Genomic DNA, 21,700 nt, shown 5'->3' on the forward strand with positions numbered 1-21,700 from the left:
TCTCAAAGTGCGTGTTTATTTCGCATTAGCGTCACTTCAAAGCAGACGCTCATTTATTGTGGTTACACTGCCAAAGAAAAAACCCAACAACAACAGAAACAATGAAATCAACCACAAAACACAACACACATCATGCAACAACCGGCAAATGGTCAAAGCGGAATAAAAAAGCGCAGTTTATTATCATTACATTAAAACAACAATAACAAAATGACCAATAGCATTGTATGAAAGTTACTAACAACAACAATTAACGTGTTGTAGTATTGTGTAACGCGAAAGAAAAATAAAAAAACAAATACAACGCTGTCAGTGTTCTTTAGCAACAGCATTAAGAGCAATTGCAAAGCTGATAATAATGTGCATACACACACACTTATGTATATATTTTATTTCAATTATTTAAATGTTGTATGGGTATTAGGGTGTTTCTTAAATATTAAATGTGCTATTTTTTTAATTACTTACTGATTTTTGTATTTTCTTGAAAATTTTTTTGTATGTTTGGAGAAAGTTGGCCGCACCCTAATCAACTTTGATCGGTAGAGAACTTCATATGCTAAATTTTAAACTATAGCAGCGTTGTTCTGCGCCAGATTTATGAAATCTGTCGTAATTTTTCCCCGTTATATAAAATTTTTTATCACATCCTGTACTATAAGCGTGCCGATGAAGTTCAGATTTTTTAAAATTACTTTAAAAAAAATTCCATATCTTAAGCACCACCCTAATGCACATTTATATATTATTAACAACATTACTTTTGAGAAAATAAATTCTTTTCCCGTCATAACAAGTCTCAGTCTAATAAAAATTAAAAATTTTTCTCTCACATTCTGCATTCCAGCAGTGCCGATTTAGCTCAGATTTATGAAAATTACTTAAAAAAATTCCATATCTTAGGTACCACCTTAATACACATGTATATATGTATTTATGACAACACTTGTGTAAGTGTCACTTTTATAGAAGCAACGTCATCTGTCGTAAATTTTTTTTCTGAATATCAAGTGCCACCCTAATAAATAACTAAATTTTTTTCTCACATCCTGCACAACAACAGGACCGATGTAGTTTAGATTTTTGAAATTTACTAAAGAACACCATTTTCAAGTACCACCCTAATACAGATTTAAACATATATAAATTTATGTTTCTTTACCAACACTTGTGTATATCACTTTTATGAAAGCAACAGCATATGTCGAAAATTTTTTTTCGCTATATTAAGTGCCACCCTAATATCAATTAAAATTTTTTTAACAAATCCTGCAATATAACAGTGCCGAGGTAGCTCAGATTTATGAAAATTACTTAAAATACACAACCCATAACTTAAGTACCACCCTAATACACAATTATATATATTCATAATAACACTTCTGTATGTATCACTTTTATGAAAGCAACACCTTTCTGCATGTTATTATTATTAAAACGCCTTACTATATTTATTTCGATAATAAGCTTGTGGATGTTTGTTGTTGCATTATGTATTTTTAGCTTTTTTACAACACTATCTTTGTCTATAATCTGTAAACAACTACATATAAAAAACCATATACATATGTGTGTTAATCCCAATCGTTCACCGACAACAACACCAACGCAGCGCCAGCTTCGTGCAAAACCAACTTTACACCACAGTAAACAAACCCACCACCCGACATTCATATATGGACATGCTATATACACATCAGTCAGCAAAAAAAAAAACTATGAAAAAAATCATAAATATATTTTTTATAAATAAAAACAAAGCAACTAATGCATTCTCTAACTCCCACTCTGTGCCATAATACCTGCAAATACCTACAAACCAACCTAACACATATCCACCACACTAGCATACCATTTGTACCCTTGCCCCCTTCATTTGAATCGTGCTTATACTCGTACCGTTACATTTGTGCAGCGTTTATGCGCGTTCATCCCATTCAATGGCCTATTCAAAATTATGAAATTTCGTCAAAAAATAACTGTTTATTTCGAAATTTATTAAAATTAAAAAACCAAGAAACAACGTATCAATATAGCTATTGACTCGTTTGTAAATTATATATTCAACTAATTGGTATAAAATGGCCTTTCACCATGAAAAAATATTCCAAAAAATATTTAAAATTAACCAAAAAAATTTAAAATTAAATTAAAATTAAAAATAAAATTAAATCAAAATTAAAAAAAAACATTTTTCAAATATTTTTCAATATTAATTACTGGTTTGTTTGTTTGTTAGTTTGTGCGTTCATTTTTTCGTTCCATTGTCTAACATTGCCGCTTCAGTTGTATACTTGCCCGTTATATTCGTGTTGCCACAGCGCATATAAATATTTACATTTATTTTAACTAATCAAATATTGCTTTTTAATTTAATTAAAAACAAGCGAAAATTTGTACAAAAATTAATACTTTCAAATGCAAATATTGACTTGACAATTATGCAAATATTTTATGTAGCAATATACTTTTTTTTCTCAATGGAAACAATTTTTTTTCTTTCAATGTGCAATTCGCGTCAAAGCAAAAAAATATGCAAACAGTAAATACCGTTATTGTGCAATTCGAATGCAATTGATGTTGGTGAATGTCATAAATGCCAATTGGTTGGACCGTACTTATTCCCAGTAACCTCCACTTACCACCAATCCAAACTTCAATACTAGAATTTTGTTAATTAAGAAATATCGCACGTCAATTAAGTGATTTAAAAAGTGCGTAGCTGTAATTTAGATTTTTATCTAACGCGTGCTGTGTAACTTTGAAAAGTAAATTAATCTGTTAAGCTGTTAAACTGTTAAACTGTCGTGGGAATCAAAGCAAATGTTCAAATGTCGATGGTGCTTTTTTAGGTAATCTGATTATGAGTCGAATTTTGAGGGATGAAATTTAATTAAAAGAAAAAAAAAACAATTCACACATCAAAAAGGCCAACTAAAACAGCAAAACAAATTTACTGACACAATAAATATCTAAAAATAAGGCGTATATGCTGCTAAAGTTTCAAACAAAAAACGGTTGAATAAATGTCACTCATTCGCAGCGGTGTACCTCTACTTTAAATGTCTGATGTATAACTTTTAAAGGAATGTTTCAATAAAAAAAATTATTACTACAAAAACAAATAACTTGAAAAATAACGGAACCCTAACATACATAAATATACATATTTTTACAGGGGCTTATTATTTTTAATGTGTTATAAAAAGTGATGCATATTTGTAATTTAAAAATGTGTGTATGATATTTTTATATGCTCGCAACATTTTACAACAGGAATATAATAGTTTTTTGTTCACGATATTTTGTATCACCTATAGCGAATCAGGATGACGAGACTGAATTCCGAGTGACTGTCTGTCTCTCGATCCGTCCATGCAAGCGATTCTAATTATTAATAATTAATAAAAAATTAAAATCTCTTAATAAAACTTGATAAACGAGTTCCTAGACATATACGGAAGGTTGATATTGCAGATGGCCGAAATCGGTCCTTTGGATCACAGTAGCACGGGACTCCAGAGAGCTAAAAATTATTTAAAAGTGGACACGCCTCCATGCCGTAAATAGCTTAATGCACACATCTTCCCAATATTTAATGTTAAATCCATCAGACTTTCTGAAAAGTATAGTTCTTCTCATCTCTTCATACCTATGAAAATGGTTAAAATCAGATAACGCCAATATCCGTTCTCCATATAACAGTTATGTTGAAAAGTAATAAAATTTGAATAACACATTGGCTGAATGCGCCACAAGCATTAAATTTGTCAACTAAATTGGAATTAAAGGGCTTTATAGGAGCATATATAAATATTGACCAATGAACGTGGTGTGTTAAGTTAGCAGAAGAAAACGCTGCACAAATAGTGCCCTCAATGACCCACACACCAATTAAGTAGACAACGTTGCATATGGCTGATTTTTTTATCGTAATCTTTGAAAGCGAGTTTTGAAATTTGGGGATAATATTTTTGTTATAAAAACAAGGCTTTGTGCCAAAAATGGCTAAAACCGGGCCAATACTTTCTGTAGCCCCATATGGCTAATATAAATATTTTCGAAATCGGTCAATATGTGATATCTTAATGATATTCAGAAATAATTTCTTTCTAATAACGGTGACTCATTCTACCTAAAATCGATGTAAATAGAGCAATACTTACCCCAGTCCCAATATACCTAATATTCGTATTTTTTAACATCCTCTTGATTGACCTGTTAAGAAATCAAATTTGCAAATTTCAAGCGTTTAAAATGTTTGGTTTCATCCGAACTTCGCCTTCTTGTTAGATCGTCGCTTTGGAATAGCGAATGTTTAGAACTGATATTGAAATAGTGACTTCATAAGTCTTGTTTACAATAAGCTTAAATAGTTCGTTATTCTCTGGAGACTAGAGCCGTAATACGTAATCTAACTCAGTTATTTTAAACAGAGTTTTACCTACTTATCATAATAAAAATTTAATTTGTGCAAAACTTTACGAAAAAAAAGTTTTAATAAAATCGATAATAAATGCTTTGCTTGTGGTTTGTCAGCCTTCCGTTCGATCTCATTATGTGTACAAGTCTGTAGATAATTAAGAATTTAAAGTACGAGGGCTGCTATATATATTTCTGACTTAAAAATGAAAATAGGAATAATTATCAACGAAAATGGTTTTATTGTTTTTCAAAATATTCTCCATCAAGATTTATACACTTTTGCATGCGCTCAAACCAATTTTCGAAGCACTTTTTCCACTCCGATTGAGACACCTCCAAAACATGGTTTTTGAATGCTTCAACAGCATCTTCTGGCGACGAAAATCGTTGACCATGCATTATTTTCTTGATGTGTGGGAATAAAAAGAAGTCATTGGATGCCAAGTCAGGGCTGTACGGCGGATGACCCATCAATTCGACGTTTTGGCCGGTCAAAAAGGCGCTGGTTTGAGCCGATGTGTGAGAGCTCGCATTGTCATGGTGCACAATGATTCGTCTTCTCTTGTTCGTTTTTCGAATTTCTCCGAAGACTTCAGGCAAAAAAATGGTGGTGTACCACTCAGAATTGACCGTCCTACGTTGCTCAAGCGGAACAGTCGCCACATGACCAGTTTTGCCGAAGAAACAGGCGACCATTTGCTTCGAAGTGCTTCTTCTATGAACAACTTTCGTTGGATTTGGCTCGTCTTGGAAGACCCACTCGGTCGATTGCTGTTTTGTTTCGGGCTCATACGCATAGATCCATGATTCGTCACCTGTGACGATCTTATAAACGTCTTTTGAAGCACCGCGATCGTATTTTTTCAGCATTTCTTTACACCAATCCACACGAGCCTTTTTTTGAGCGATTGTCAAATTGTGCGGGATCCAACGAGAACAAACCTTTTTTACGGCCAGGTGTTCATGCAATATCGAATGTATGCTGGTGGGAGAAATGCATAGGCATGCCACTATCTGAAGGTATGTTACATGACGGTCTTGCATTATCAGTTCACGTACGGCATCGATGTTTTCTGGCACAACGGCTGTTTTTGGACGACCTTCACGGAATTCGTCATTGAGCGAGCGTCGGCCACGATTGAATTCGTTGTACCAGTTTTTCACAGTGCTATAGGTTGGGATAGGATTTAGTTCATCGATGCACTCTTGTCGTGATAATCCACGTCGAAAGTTGTGAAAAATGATCGCACGAAAATGTTCACGAGTTAATTCCATTTTTTGGCCGAGATGAATTTTTTAATTCCCTGTAAATAAAACAATTCACGATTAAATGACAAAACGTTCTGAGTGATGTTATGCTAAAAAATGTCAAACTTTCCATTGGAAATGTCAGATTGCACCTGGCAACACTTAGTGTTGCCTAGGCCAGAAATATATATAGCAGCCTCCGTAGTTTTATAACGCATTACTTTTCCTCACACAAGGGGGGAAGAAAATTTTTTAAGCTGCTAATTTCTGTATGCTTGCTGCTGCCCACACATTTTCCGCTTGAGTCGCGTTCAACGACGTTTAAAACAGCTACAGCGCTTATAGTTATTGGCGGTAATATTTTTGGGTTATCTCGTATTATCACGCCATAAAAATATCAAGGTTTTCTACAGTAAGAACTTATATAAATTTATCAGCGAAAACAACAAAATTTCTTAAAACAACAACAAATTGTACTATTAACCTCATAGCTTAATAGCATATCTTGTTCCAATGCTGTTATATAATTTTAGTCTATATAAAATTTATTATTGCTGCCACACAAGTGCGACGCCTAATGGACTTGCAACCAAATATCCGTTGTGCTTATTTAGTTTGCGGCTTGTCATCATCAAATTAAAGCATTTCAAAGTACTGCTAACAAATTTAATCAATAGGTATTGCAACACTTCAAATATAATATTATTTGACATGCAAGTAGCTAATTTTCAAGCGCTACATTGTTGCATATAACAACAGCATTAATGACGTGATTAAATTAAAATGAATTAAAGTGCATTGAAATACATTAAAGTGAATTGTGGCGAAAATTGGCTGACCGAGACCTTAAATTTGCGTTGTTAGGGGAAATTGTATTATCAAATGTCTCTATAACCTAGAGAGATTGCAACTGAATATACATAAATGTATGTGCATATATTAGAGTGTCCGTTATTTCCCAAAAGATTTTTTTATTACAAACACCCGCAAAAAATTTCAGACTTTGTTCTTAAAAAATATTGCAACTTAAAAAAGTTGATTTTTTTTTTTGTTAAATCTTCACAAAATCATTTTACTTTCCTCACACTTCAGAGGTTTTGATCTTTGTCACTAATTTCTTTTTTTCATCATAAAAAATTTGCAACTTAGAAAATGTTTAATTCAAACAAAAAAAATTTAACCTTAAAAAAATTATCTGATTGATTTTATCATACAAAAATTTAAAAAAATTTTCATTTCAAAGCTATACGCAATTAAAATTATACTATATGTACATCAAAAGTACTACTTTCATAAAGTACACCATGTCGTATGAGCAACACAGATTGTATAATTCATAAAGTACACCATGTCGTATGAGCAACACAGAATATAAAATTCACTTGTACGAATGCTCAGCAAAAACGAAATTTACACATACAACAAATATCTAACAAAAAGGTCTACGCAAGTTATGCTTGTAAAATTTCCTTTAAAAAATCGGTGGAATAAATATCACTCATACGCAGCGTTGTACTTCTAGTTTAAATGCTTGATCTACAATTTTTACTGCATATAACTTTTGAAATATTGATTTTATGGAAAAAATTGTTGGCCCCTTTTTTTAAAGCGGAAAGCGGAATTCTACGAGAATGTGAGCTTTTAAGTTATAGCTCCACTACATTAATGGGTTACATGGGTTTCCTCGGGCAAATAGCATCCCTTTATCAACAATTTTTTTCTCATATAAAAAATAAAATATTTTTTTAGAATCTTTTGTTGTTACAAACAAACACACACAAATTTTGAAAAAAAAAAGTAATTTAAACTCGGCCATTAAGAGGCCATTTCCGGTAATCCCTCGGAAAAAAGATGCGCCCGCTTTGGCAGGATAACTTCCAAAGTGAAAATTATGTATTTAGTTACTTAGAACTTGGAAGAAAGAAAAAACCACTGAAAATTGGACTTTTTTACAAAAAAATTAAATTTTTTTTTTTTCAAATAGTTCTAAATCCAAAATTTAAATGATTTAGACACCATTTAATTTAAAAATAAATGGCTTCTTTACCTTTAACGCAAAAGTTTGAAGTTAAAGTGGTGTCTGCACAAAAAAGTCCACCCGGAAAAAAACGAACACCCTTACTGATATATATATATATGCAATACAAGTATATTAGTGCACCTTGCCACAATAAAGAACACCGCCAAGTCATTGTCAACCGCAAAATTGAGCAACACTTAATATTTATGGGAATTTAACTCCTTCCCTGGCGCCACTCTTCCACCTCCGCGACTCAAGTGCTTGCAAATATCCCACTCACTTTAAGTACCACGCCAAACAACTACTTAAGGCGCACATACACACACTTGCACGGGTGTATGTGAATGAAGAGAGGCGCTACCATGGAAATTAAGTGTCCACATTTACGCCCATTTATATTCATCGTTTCATACATAAATTATTACACGACTTGTTGCAATTAAATTTGCCGCTGACCTCAGCTTTAATCCGACTCGCAACATAGTGTTGTTGCTGCTGTACTACAACAACAACACGCACACTTTATGTCATATTACTTTAATAAAATATGTATAGATGTATGTGTGTGTGTGTGTGTGTGCGCTTGTGCGCCTCTCACTTTGAAATCTTTGCCACACGGCATGCATAATTGCGTTGCATTGAATTCGTTGCAAGTTTTAATGCTATGACAAAGTGACATTAACTTGCCACAAAATGCACTCGACAAAAACGCTATACACTCGCATAATACTACAATAATAAACAATAATGATAATGGCAACAACAAAGGCGAGCAGCAACCAAGAAGTAATAAACACACACACATACAAAGAAATATTTAGTTTCGAGCTTTGTGAATATGCAATTGTTGCAACTTTGGTTGCAAACATACAAACATACATATACTATATTTTAAAGTATAAGTCTACATGGCAACAGCAACTTCGTTGTTAACTTTTTAGTGCATTTTGTGCATAAAATTGCAGGACAACAAAACACTTTTGTGGTTTCGTTTCAACTTTTTGCAGCGTTGAAATGTGTGCGCAGCGTACTTGAGTGTCTCGAAGTGTGCTGGTATGTGTTGCATTCATGCGCGTGTGTGTGTGTACATTGCTCCACCACGAATGATGTGTGGTTTGATGGATGTACATGCAGGAGTATATACCGTAATCTACCACAATTTCATTACAAGTATTAATAAAGTCAAGTGCAATCGGTGCACACACACTCTCATAACTTGTATCTATGTGTGTGTGTGTTTGGGTGCTTAAATATAACGCCTCACTCGACGCACACACTACAGCAGTTCATCTTTGACATAACGCTTATTGTTTGAATGCGAAGGCACAGTGGGACAAGAGTGAACAAAAAGCTGATAAATTTTTTTTGGACATTTTTTTTTAATTTTTATAATTATTACATTCTAAAGAAAATTTTCAAGCAACTTCTTGTTAAAAAATTCAAATTCCAGTATTAAACGATTTTTATATGTTAAAAATTGAAATATAAAATTATTAAAATATGAGTGGTAAAGAAATCTCAATGTATCCAAGCACATTCATAGCAATACTACTTATGTCCCAATATCATAATTATTTTTTAGGACTTGAAAAACGTAAGCTCCCTTAAAAACTTATCGTTCAAAATCTAGTCGTTGTAAGCAAAACTTTTGTATTTTATGAGTTATACTCACGAAATTTAGCGTGAAATGTTATATAAAACAGCGCTACAATCTGCGAAGAAATTTGTTAGATCGGACTACTATAGCATATAGCTATCATACAAACCGATCGATCAAAATTCAGTCCATGTATAGAATTTTCTTTTATTTGACAATATATCTTCATGAGATTTGACACAGATAGCTGCCCAAGAAAACTGTATAATCTCCGTAGAAATGGTTCAAATCGGACTACTGTAGCATATAGCTCCCATACAAACTTATCGATCAAAATTTAGTCCTCGTGTTAGCATTATTTCGAATGACAAACAAAACCTGTAAAAAAATATCAACCATTTACTCACATTCAACCCACTGTAACCGCTTTCATTTGAGCCCTCCAGCACAATATTTAGTACTCATACGCCCCGTGGTGCCTCGAACCTTAAACAAGCGATTGCGGCAACGTCAGTTTACAATATTTACACATACACATTTGTTATTAGCGCTTTTAAACTATACATATACATACATATATTTAGCTGCATTGTCCATTGTGTGATTTTGAGTACATACATACAAATATATATACAAACATTTATGTGATTGTGTGTGCGTGCTTATGAGGCTATGAGTGCTCGAAATGAGCTGCCTTTGTTTCAACCTTACAGCAGATTATCATGAAACCAACTCATCTCAAGACATTAATGTGCTTTGCAGGCATAACGGTGCTTGCACTTATACGAGCACACACACACACACATGCATACAAACCCATAAGATAGCTGCGTTGCATACAATGGCGCAACGCATAAACAATACAAGTCAAGCAGATATGCTTATAATATATGCTTTAGCACACTTCATCGTGCCATCCAATCGCCACACTTTGTCCGACGAGCAAGCGTTGTGTCTTAAGCGCTCATTATTATTGTTGGTGTGCTGACGCCAAAGGATGCTGCATATATATGTTTATGTGTCTTTGTGTGTTGACATTAAAAATATTATTTATGATTGCTAGCTAACGGCAAATGTGCTTTAATAACGGAACTGCTTGCCGGCACTGGCATTTAATTCACACACACACACGCACAAGTACATATATTTACAGTTATTTGTAGCAGCGCTAAACATTGTCATTTGATACCACGCCTGCGATGCGTTTAGAGGCGACTTTCAAGTGCCAAGTTGTTGAGCTGTTGAGTTGCCGAGTCGATGGCTACAAATTGCGCCAAAGCATTCATTTATTTCCACACTTAATGAATTGCGAAGCAGTGCAAAAGAAATGGCAAATGTCGCTCGCTGTGATACACACAAACATGTATATATGAGTGTCTATACTATATATTTATGGTAGGGTGGGCGTAAATTTTTTTATAATTTTTTTTTTTTTTTTCTTTGAAAAAAAATCATCAGAAACAAGAGAAATAATAAACAGCAGCTGCACCGAAGCTATAATACCTTTCACAGATGCATTTTTTATAGTATAAAAGCATATGAAATAATTTCTATGCGATCAGTTTATATGGCAGCTATATGATTTAATGATACGATCTAAACAATTTCTTCGGAGATTGTGGAGGTGCTTTGAGTTGTGAGCTGTGCCGAATTTCATGAAGAAATCTTATCAAACAAGAAAGTTTTTCATACAAAGTCTTAAGTTGCATTGGTCAGTTTGTATGACAACTATATGCTATAGGCATCCGATCTGAACAATTTCTTCAGAGATTGTAGAGATACTTTGACTAATAAGCCATATCAAATTTCGTGACGATATCTCAGCAAACAAAAAAGATTTTCATACATGAGCCTGAGTGGTATCGAACAGTTTATACGGCAACTATATGATATATTTTTCCGATCTGTACGATTTCTTTGGAGATTATAGTGCTGCTTTAGATATTTATCTGTGCCAAATCTCATGAAGATATCTCTTCAAAAGAAAAAGTTTTCCATACAAGGACTTGAAATCAACCTCAGTTTACGAGGAAACGAAACCTTGTATAATAATTTTTAAAGAGCTCAAGCTTTACCAGAATTTTTTACCGTTATTTCAGACGACATTTTCACACTACACAATAATTAAATAAGCAAAATAATTAAAAAAAATGGGCCACCCTAATGCATACATATATAGAAAAGTACTTTTTGCTGTTGCACTACAAACAAGCGTGAGGGTGAGACAGCAGCGGAAATGTGGCAGCAACACGCTGCCATCGTTCGCGCAAACAGCAATTGTTGCCGTCAAATGAAGTGGAAATGAAAAGCGAAATGCAATGTGTTGTCAGTTAGTTTTCATTGCACGCTTTGGCGCGCCTTCCACCATCTTCGCTTAATTTATTTCGTATTTTTCTACGGCGCTCAGTTTTTATCTGCGCTATTTTTTCCCTCTATTTACTCGATTGCACACCACGGTCACCAATGGCCGCAAGCGAAGGTGTGGGCGGCGAGGGATTTAAAAGTAAACGTTTGTGTTTAAAAAGCAACAACTACGTTTGTGTGGACTTATATGGGTGGGGTGAAATAGTTATGCATATTTTGTTATTTTTTTGTTATTCTAAATAATTGCGCATTTTTTTCTCGAGTGCTTAGTTATTTACAGCGGAGGGGATAATATAGTGTAGTGGAGGATGTGTGGTTAATCGCACAAGTTCGACAAGTTCCTCTTGATTAAACATTACAGTTAGAATGACCATTATTCATGGCTTTAGTAGCAACAGTATTGAAAAAATTTAATTTTGTAAAATTTTTTGATCTAATATATGCCAAAAATAAGAAAAAACGTTAACTCCGGTTGCACCTAAGCCAAAGCCTTCACATTCAAAAGAAAACTACGTACAATAACTTAATTTTGAGTGTGATCGCACAGTTTGTTTAGCAGCTTTATGTTAAACTGTTTCGATATCGGATCTTTTTAGAGAAAAAAGAATTTTTGCAAAATTTCAGATCATTAAAAAATAACAAAAACTGAGGAACTACTTCGAGAATTTACAGACAGACGGAAAGACGGATATGGCTGAATCAGCACAGCTCATTATGCTGATCATTTAGGTAAATACATATTTTATGGGCTCTCCGAGATTTCCTTCCAGGGTTGCAAACTTCCTGGCAAACTTAAATACCCTGTTATGGGTATAAAAATATAAAAAATCATTTAGAGGAGAGTGCTGATAAAAAACATTACCATAGCTTTCACCTCATATAATCTTGGGATATTGTTGATATATCGATCAGCTATCTAATAAGCAAAGTATAAAAAGCTCCCAGACTAAGCACGCGACCACAATTGTATTTTAGTTGCCGAAATGAGCTCGTGTCTTTTAACTCGTCTTTAACAGTGTAAGCGGTGACTACGCCAATAAAGAAGAAGAAATGATCTTGCTCATTAAACTAATTAACTTAGAGAGATCGCAAGTGCGAAAGTGGGCCTTCTCCACCAAATATATCGGTGATGATAAGAAGAACGTGCTCTTCCTGACGTGCTAATTAATTCAACCAGCAACTAGGTGAAGTCTAGATATTTTTGATAACATCTGTACGCCAAAAAAGCTTCTAAGCAAATCTAATTGTCACTTTTTTTCATCTTGAAACATGTAAGCATGAGTTAAAATATTCCGTCGAAAATATGTCTACTGATGCCACTGAAAGCGAAATATCTTTTACAGACACACTCTGTTCACATTAAGAACGTATGTTTCTTAAAGAGTTATACCCAAAAATGCAAATAATTTACAAATTAGATTAAAGACATGACCCAGGTATCGCTTATGTTACTTTTGGAAATATATATATATGTGTTAAATAAAACAGTTTTGATTTCGCTGGAATTTTTTATTTTTCATTTAGTTCTATTATTTATGCCCTCAAAATCTTAAATAAATTACTAAGAATACTATTCTTCGGATCACTTTATATGGTCTTAGAAATTTATGAAATTAGTACGTATCTTCGCCCAGCTAGCTGTAATGACTATTTCAGTCAGAACGATTTAAATTACCTAAAAACCGTGAGATATAATATAATACAAGTATATTCGTAAAGCTAAGTTAGTTTGTGATGATTAGGCAAACGATAAGTTGGCACTAGAAAAATTGAAATTTGAGGAATGCTCTACGACCTGTGGTCAATTGTGGCCTCTCGAATCAAAGAGGCTCAGTAAATAGTTAATGGTAGTAGTGCGTTGTCCCACCGAATATAACAGCTCGACAGCCTGTCTCCATCTACTTGACATTGCGAATATGTGCTCTCGTGTCTCAGCTCTTTGGTGATAGGAAAAAGACACAGATCCTTGGAGAAGTAACCTAATATATGCAGATGACAACGCAGCCAGCAGTGATATGTATTCCAAAAGATGCTTTAATTTTTTTCTGGGAAGAGTAATTAGTTTCTTGGACTCGCTCTACTGACCCACTTTTCTTTCCTCTTAGAAAGTTTGTGGGCCGACTGCGAAGATGGTCCTATTGGAGTGCTTGCTGCAGCTTCTTTTTCCAGGCAATCGACTAGCTCATTTTCATTGATGCCACTATGCCTAGGGATCCATGATAGTAGAGTATTGTTTTTAGTGGCAAACCTAGTAAGAATTTTTATGCACTCCAGTACCGTTGACTTTGTAAGAACTTTGTAATTTGACTTCAACAGCCGATAAGTCCCGAAGTACCGCTTTTACTATCACTGAGAATGCCAATTCGTTTTCCGTGACAGTTTTTCTCTGAAATAATATCTGCGCATCTGCTAGTAGCACGGATCTCAGCTTGAAAATTGTTTGGAAAACCCGCCCAAGTGCACTGACAGTTTAATATGTGATCCCACTATACCAGTCCCAATTCGAACAGCCACTTTCAAGTCGTCTGTATATCATTGTATTGTGCTCCAACAAATATTTTGATTTTTTTGCAGATAACTCTCTTAAATAAATTTGCGTAATACTGCCGAATTGTCAGTTGGCTGGATAAAAATCCAACTCCGATGTGGTTGCGTTACACTCTATTAGAAAATATATGTTTTTTTCTCTTCAGACTTATCCATTTAAATGGAGTAAATTTCCGCAGCCGTATATTTGTTACTTTTAATATTAATGTAATACACTTATGCCAACGATTTTTCCAGTCCTAGAAACATTTTTCTTAAGCACTTTTGGGATGGCCTTTAGCTCATTCAGCGAATTTTGTTTTATCTTTTTGCTCGACCAAAAGCGGGTTCCACGGAGTGGCAATTTCAGTTTCAGAAACAAGAAAAAATCACACGAAGCCATATGGTATTCCTTGCATTTTCGGCTTTCAATTTGGTCCAAAGAGACCTGTTTACGGTACTCTTTTTGAAAAAAAAAATCAGCTTTATCGGGGCGTGTCGAGCAAGAATGCGTTGCATACCCAAAATATCCATCAAAATCATGGAAAGAGATTCCGAGCTCTCTTGACATCTTTCTAACACTTGTCCGACGTTTTTTAATCACCATATTCTTCACTTTTGTAATACGTTCATCATTTGAAGAGGTCGTGTGTCGTCTAGAACGAGCTCTCAATCGTCTTTGAAAGCTTCGTACCACTCGTAGGCTTGTGTTTTTGATAAAACTGAATCAACGTAAGCCGTAATTTTCTTAAGTAATCAAGAATTATAATCTTTCTATAACGAGTTAGGTCAAAGCAAAGTCCATTTCATTGTCAGCTCACTTTAGTTATGGAGAACGAAAACTCGATATCTTTTTTATTGAATATCGCTGATCAAACTTGGAAAGTATTCACACTTTGCTTTTCCTTTTGATTTTACTTCACTTCTTGTTCTTACTTTCCGAATTTACTTAAATCCTGTTATTCACTTGGTGCGCATACATACCCTATCCATTTCCAAATTCCCTCGAGTCATATCTGAAAATTTACTTTCATGTATTTGCAAAACAACTTGTTTTTTTATTTATTTTAAATGTCTGTGCAATTTTGCCATGCGTACGCCCAATAATTTATGCGAATTTATTACAAAAAACAAAAAAAAACTACAGCCAACGGTCCATTTATATGGAAATCGCTGCGTAAATACTAGAAAACTTGTCGTTCGGAAATATTTTTATTGTTTTCAAATAAAAAATGGGGGAAAAAAGTAAATGGACTTAGAAAAGTGTTCCACATGCATAAATTATAATGGCGCACGAGATTGAAATCCTAAAAGTATGCAATGTTAAAAGTACATTACAATGAAATATATGGCATTTGCATGTAATCGCCCTAAAACCAACTTTCTTACGCCTACAACAATGCATTCACACATAAAACCGAGCAGGAAGAGAGAGGCAACCACATGCATAAAAACATACAAGTGTGTGCGTGTGTGTGGTTGTGTAAAAAATGCAACAGCAGCGAGATAAATAAAAATGGGGAAAAAAGCATAGAACATAACTTGTGAAATTAATATCTTGCCGCAGCCTACAGGTGGCTGCCACCGCATAAACAACAATGACACAACGCACAACAAAAGCAACAACTGACAGGCTGCAGAGATAAGACGACACAAGTGTGCCTACGAAATGTGGAAATGCTGCACTGTTTTTCACGCCAACAAAAATACATGCATATCCGCATGTAAATGCAGCTGTATGTGTGTAGGTGTATACACATGCATACAGACATATATATACCATACATAGGTATATTTCTAGCGATAAATCGCATGGCATTTGGCTTGCCGCATACGTTGTGATACTTTTACGAACACTTGCGTGCAACGAACATGCACACAAACACACACACGTGCATGCAAATATGTATATATGTGTGTATGTGCGCTCGCATTACGCTCGATATGGCAACTTTGTTACTTTTTGTCGCATTGCACTTTTCTCTCACAATGCCGTGCCACATATACGTATGTATGCATGTTTGTGTGTCTTCTAAAGCGGCATATGTTCTCTTCCCTTTGCTTATCCGGTGTTTAAGTGTGACTTGTTGTTGTTGTGCTTGGAATGTCGCCTCTTTTGTTGCATACTCACTTATTGAGCCAAGCAAAAGTTAATTTTACTTCGAGACCTCAATACAGTTACATATCAGCACCTAAGCAAATATTGAATTTGAAGAAATCTTTTGCTAACGACTTGTACTTTAAATGCTAATTCGAATTAAGTAATAAGCTTACTATTTATGCTCACTTAATTAATCATTTTTAACGGTAAACTGTATAGTCTTTAAGAAGCATTGGAAACAGTTTGTGAAACTGCCGGCCTGCAGAATGGCTCCGCTCGGTCCATAGTGCCACAATGGACTTTTCCATTTATTTGTGTATTGTGACAGTCTTTTAATTTCAGTTCAAATCTTTCAAAGCTTCGCTGTTTCGATGTCCACGTTATTTTTAAATACGAGTTAGAGGAGGGTTGGCTTTCAGTCCGCTGCCTTGTGGATACCAGTTGACGGCGTTTCGGATGATTGTGTCTGGATCTTTTCTCAGAACATGTCCGAGGTTACGATATTCGCTTTTTTACAGCCGTACAGCAGAGTAGACTTAACATTGATGTTTAGTATATTTATTTTGGTACGCCGCGTAATGATCGAAGTGCTTCAGACTGCATTTGTAGTACCAAAAGCGTTCTTGGCCTTCTTTAGACGATTGATGGACGATCCTCTGTTTACAGATATAACACTGCAAAAGATTTTTTTTTTTTTATTTCGTCGTTGTTAGTTCATTTTTGAACTCAAATTCGTATTCACGACACCTCAAAAACTCCACAGACCACTTAGACAATCAGTCGCTAATTTTTCCTTCAGATCTATCGAGTAATGTTTTGAGACGATGCTGTCGTTCCGTGCAAGCTTAACCACTTGGCAATCTTCAGCGATTCCATTTGAACCCGGCATCCATACAACCTTCTTATAACCCATTACTGTTCAGTAGCTGAAATGAGCTTCCAAAAATATATTATTTTACTGAGCCATGACTTCCAAATATTTATTTCAACGAACGTTGGATCTTCCTGAGTGCAAGTGTGTACATAAATTTAAATTCTTCTTATGTGCCCTTTAGGAGCATGGTTCAGAATATTATCTATTAGACTTTTTTTCAAAAAGTGAGCTAGAAATATGTTTGATAGACTATATTAGAAATAGATCATTGAATGCGTTCCATTTTGCTAATATTAAACAGAAAAGAGAGCAAATATCTGAAACTCACCGACAAAGTCAGTTTGGCCGGTCGGAAGAGATTCGGAATACACCAGACCTCAATAATCGAAAAAATTGTTAACATAACCTTGACTTTTGACCTGCTTTGACGTTTTTTCGGCTTCGACTCACTTGTGCCACGAAATTCGGCCGATTGATCGTCTGTTTCTGGGTCGTAGGCATAGATCCAAAACTAATCGCTAGTAATAATATATTTCACGACATCCTGGTAGTGGCAAAGCTTTGTTTCAAAGACTTTAAAGCGTCGTAATCTTTCGAAAAACTTGAGCTACTGTAGAACCCACCTTACTTTCGCTCTTCTTAGGCCCAAATAATGTTTCAAAATGGCTTCCACTGATCCTTCCTATATTCCAACGATGCCATAAAAATCTCAGACTTAATCGTCGATTCTCAAGCCAATTCTTTTATTATTCTTTTCATTGATGTGCTGATCATCACTTGATTGAGATGGCTGTCATAGACGTGACTCATCGTCACCGCGTTCTCGACCCTCTTTGAAAACTGTGTACCAATCAAAAGACTTGCTCGCGTGAAACAATTATCAACGAAGGCCTTTTCCAACATTTTGAACGGTTCGGCACCAGAAATTTGTTTGCGCACACAAAATTTAATGGAATTTCTTTGTTGAATAATTTCACTCTTCGTAAAAATCGCCGAATGATCTTCATGAACTGCAGAAAGTCAAGCGTATATTTTAATTTATTTATTATTTTGATGTGACATATGGCAAAAATGTGATTGACAGTCACACCAACCAAGAAAAAAGATTTCGTCGAATGTTTTTTCACGCGAAATTTATATTAAAAAGTCTTACTATTTTTTGCCCATAATAGTTCTTAGGATATGAAACGTATTGTGAAGTAGTTAGCACAGTAAGCCAAATTCATGAAGTTAAAAATCGCTGAAACATAAAGCAACATACTGAAAATATGGAAAAGAAATATATTTCACGATTTCACGCAGCAATTTTACAAAAACCAGTAAATTCACACATTTAGCTGTGCATATTTGCATTAAAAAAATGCATACAACGACATGTGCGTGTGTATGTGTGAAAGAAAAGTTCTTAAATCGCTTCATTTTGTAGGCCATAATGTAAATGTTGTTATCGTTTTCGCTTCGCATTGTTCGCGCCACACGTCCAAAGGATAAAATATGCAGGATGCAGGAAATGCTGCTGCCTGAATTTCATGAAATGTGCGTGCAAAAGGTAGAAAAAACAACAACAATGAAAATCTGTTTTGTTTTCGAAGTTGTGCTGCTATGGAATGTTGTTGCAATTTTGTTTCCAATCGGCAGTAAGCGTCTCTGGAATGACGCAGCGCGCATTCCATATTCCTTCATACAGATGAAATGCGAAAATTCTGTTTTATTTAACTAAAATCTAAAATAATACAAATGACTTTGGTATAATCGGATGTGCAATAAACAATGGATATGGATATGTTGTGGAGGAAGTTTAGTATTAATCTAAGCAATGAATTAAGGTTTTGTTGTGCTGAATACGAGTTCGGAAAAATAAATCGGATAATTTGCCAGTACTTTTTGATTTAAGGATGCATTTCGAAGCCTTTTTCCTCTCAATTCCCAATTTTCTTATCATTTTCAATTAATGCGGGTAAAAACAAGCTGGATGTAGATCTGATCTAATATGACCCGGACGGACAAAAGAATAACAGTTTTCATATTAAAAATCAAATCTTTCAACCATCGAATATATATCCAATTTCTAAACACTTGTTATAAGCCTCAGCTGCGTAGACCTTTAGTACCTGGAGAGAATTTTGATTTCCTCCGTGTCGGTTCATTTTTGGTGCCTCATATACTAGATTCTTGGACAGTTTCCACGTCATAATCATAATATTGTCTTCAATTATAATGCGTTTGATCAATGTAAGGTACTCAGTCACGTTTTCGAGCATCTCTTGTGAGACCTCTACTCGACATCCATTTCGCAATAGATTCAGATCCTTTGATACGAGTGTTCAGTCGATCGATAAGAGATGTTGAGATCTTCCTTTATCTCTTTGATATCAACAAGGCGATTTTCGGAACTGTTTCTTTAACTTTTTCAACTTTTTCGTCATTGGCAGAAAGCAGTTCTCATAAGGCACGGACCAGAACATTCGAGCTTACTATATTTACATTATTGTTGCGTTTTATGAACGTAAGATCACCCTCTTCACTGACCTTCGCTGGATGTTCTTTTAGCAAAAACAAAAATCAGAGCATTGACTCGACTTTATTGAGTTGATCCATATGGAGTGGTATGATATTCGAACACAATTCGACAGAATTACCGAGCAAACAAGTGGTGAATCGAAGACGGCTTAAGGAAAATAAATTCCTTATGGTCTCGAGTAAATTGCTGTTTCAATACTATCAAAACGTTGAGGAAGAGGAAGAAAATATTATAACACCCTTTAAGTATTTATTCATAAATTTACAACAAACAAAAGAAAAATCATTGCTTTCTCAAAACTCGATGCCCTTCAGCCATTCATGCCGCAATCACGTGTAACCGACAGCAGTTAATGTAAGCAAATTGTTACGGCATATTTTGTGCGCTACAACACGCATACATACATACTATACATATGTATATACTTGAGTTGAAATTTATGAATATCAACATTTCACAATTCACTATTTCACCTGAATTTTAAAAACCGTTATTTTCTACATACATTTGATTGCCTGCGCTATTATTACAGCCAAGCTTTTTATGCCGTGCCGAAGAATGTTGCAAGTAAATAAAAAAGAAAAAATGCAAAATAATAATAAAAAAAAAACAATGAAGCAATCACATGAAATAATAATAATAAGAATGCAATAAATTTTCTTTTCGCTGCAGCGCTTTAGCGCTTTCATTTGTCCTCTGCTTTGGCTGGAATTTCAATTCATTTGCAGAGGCCATGGCAACGGCAACGCTGAATTTAGTTTTTATTCGTATGATTTATGTAATAATACCTGGTTAGTAGGGGGACAAAAAAGGGGGCGGTATGGAAATAAAGAGTAAACAAGAAAAACAGGTAACTTAGATTGCAGCGAAGTTATTATTATACCCTTCACATATACAAAAGATTTCTTACAAGTACTTTTTAATCGATCAGTTTGTATGGCAGCTATACGCTATAGTAGTTCGATCTAAGTCATTTCTTCATATATTGTACGGCTGCTTACAATAATAATCTACGCCAGATTTCATGATAATATCTTGTCAAATAAAAGAGTTGTCCATACAAGAACTGAATATTTGACGGTCAATTTGTATGGCAACTACATGCTATAGTGTTACGATCTGAAAATATTCATTGGAGATTATACCATTCCTTTGGACAATCATTCGTGAAAAATTTCTTTAAAATATCTTGTCATATAAAAAAGTTTTCCATACGAGGACTGCATTTTGAACGACCAGTTTGTATGGCAGCTATATGCTATAGTGGTCCGATCTACACAGGTTCTTCATATATTATACCACTTCCTTAAACAATAATCTATACTAAATTTTGTGAAGATACCTTATTAAGTAAAAAAGTTTTCCTTATGAAGACTGGATTTTGATCGGTTAGTTTGTATGACAGCTATACGCTATAGTGGTCCGATCTACACAATTTCTTCAGAGATTATACCACTGCTTTAAACAATATTGCAGGCAAAATTTCGTTCAGATATCTTGTCAAATATAAACGGTTTAGGGTATAAAATACTTCAAAATATATACATACATACTTACATGTACATATTACATACATAAATATCCACATTTCATATACTCTACAAATAAATATAGCGTTTTTGACATGCATAGCTGCCACAAATGTAGCTGCTTCACGTGCAACAACTCATAAATAAGGCATTTGTTGGCACGATGCTTTTTTCATATATATAATTTTCCTTACATATACATATATACTCATATTTATACATCTGTGTATACTTACATGTATTTACTTGCATCTATTTACCGTGAAATGCTTAAATTTCTTGCTTCCTTTGCGCGTTTCGTACATAAATTGCTCAAAAATAATTTTGCAATACATACATATATACTTTTTTATACATACATACATATATACATAAATATTTGTAAATAAATTGCATTTTCGCATTTTTCGCTCATAATTGCAGTACATTTATAAAAAAATTTCTAGCATTCTTAACTAACTTACCACTACTGCATTGCTATGTTCATGCCACATT

General features: G+C 34.4%; 1 protein-coding gene across 1 annotated transcript in view; it reads left to right on the forward strand.

The window, feature by feature from the left end:
- LOC105229058 (glucose transporter type 1) overlaps window positions 1-21,700 on the forward strand; it is a 343,334-nt gene that overhangs the window by 289,692 nt on the left and 31,942 nt on the right. The gene's annotated exons all lie outside the window — the stretch shown is intronic.

The sequence above is a fragment of the Bactrocera dorsalis genome, chromosome 5 (genome assembly GCF_023373825.1).
Source record: "Bactrocera dorsalis isolate Fly_Bdor chromosome 5, ASM2337382v1, whole genome shotgun sequence".
NCBI classification, from domain to species: Eukaryota; Metazoa; Arthropoda; class Insecta; order Diptera; family Tephritidae; genus Bactrocera; species Bactrocera dorsalis.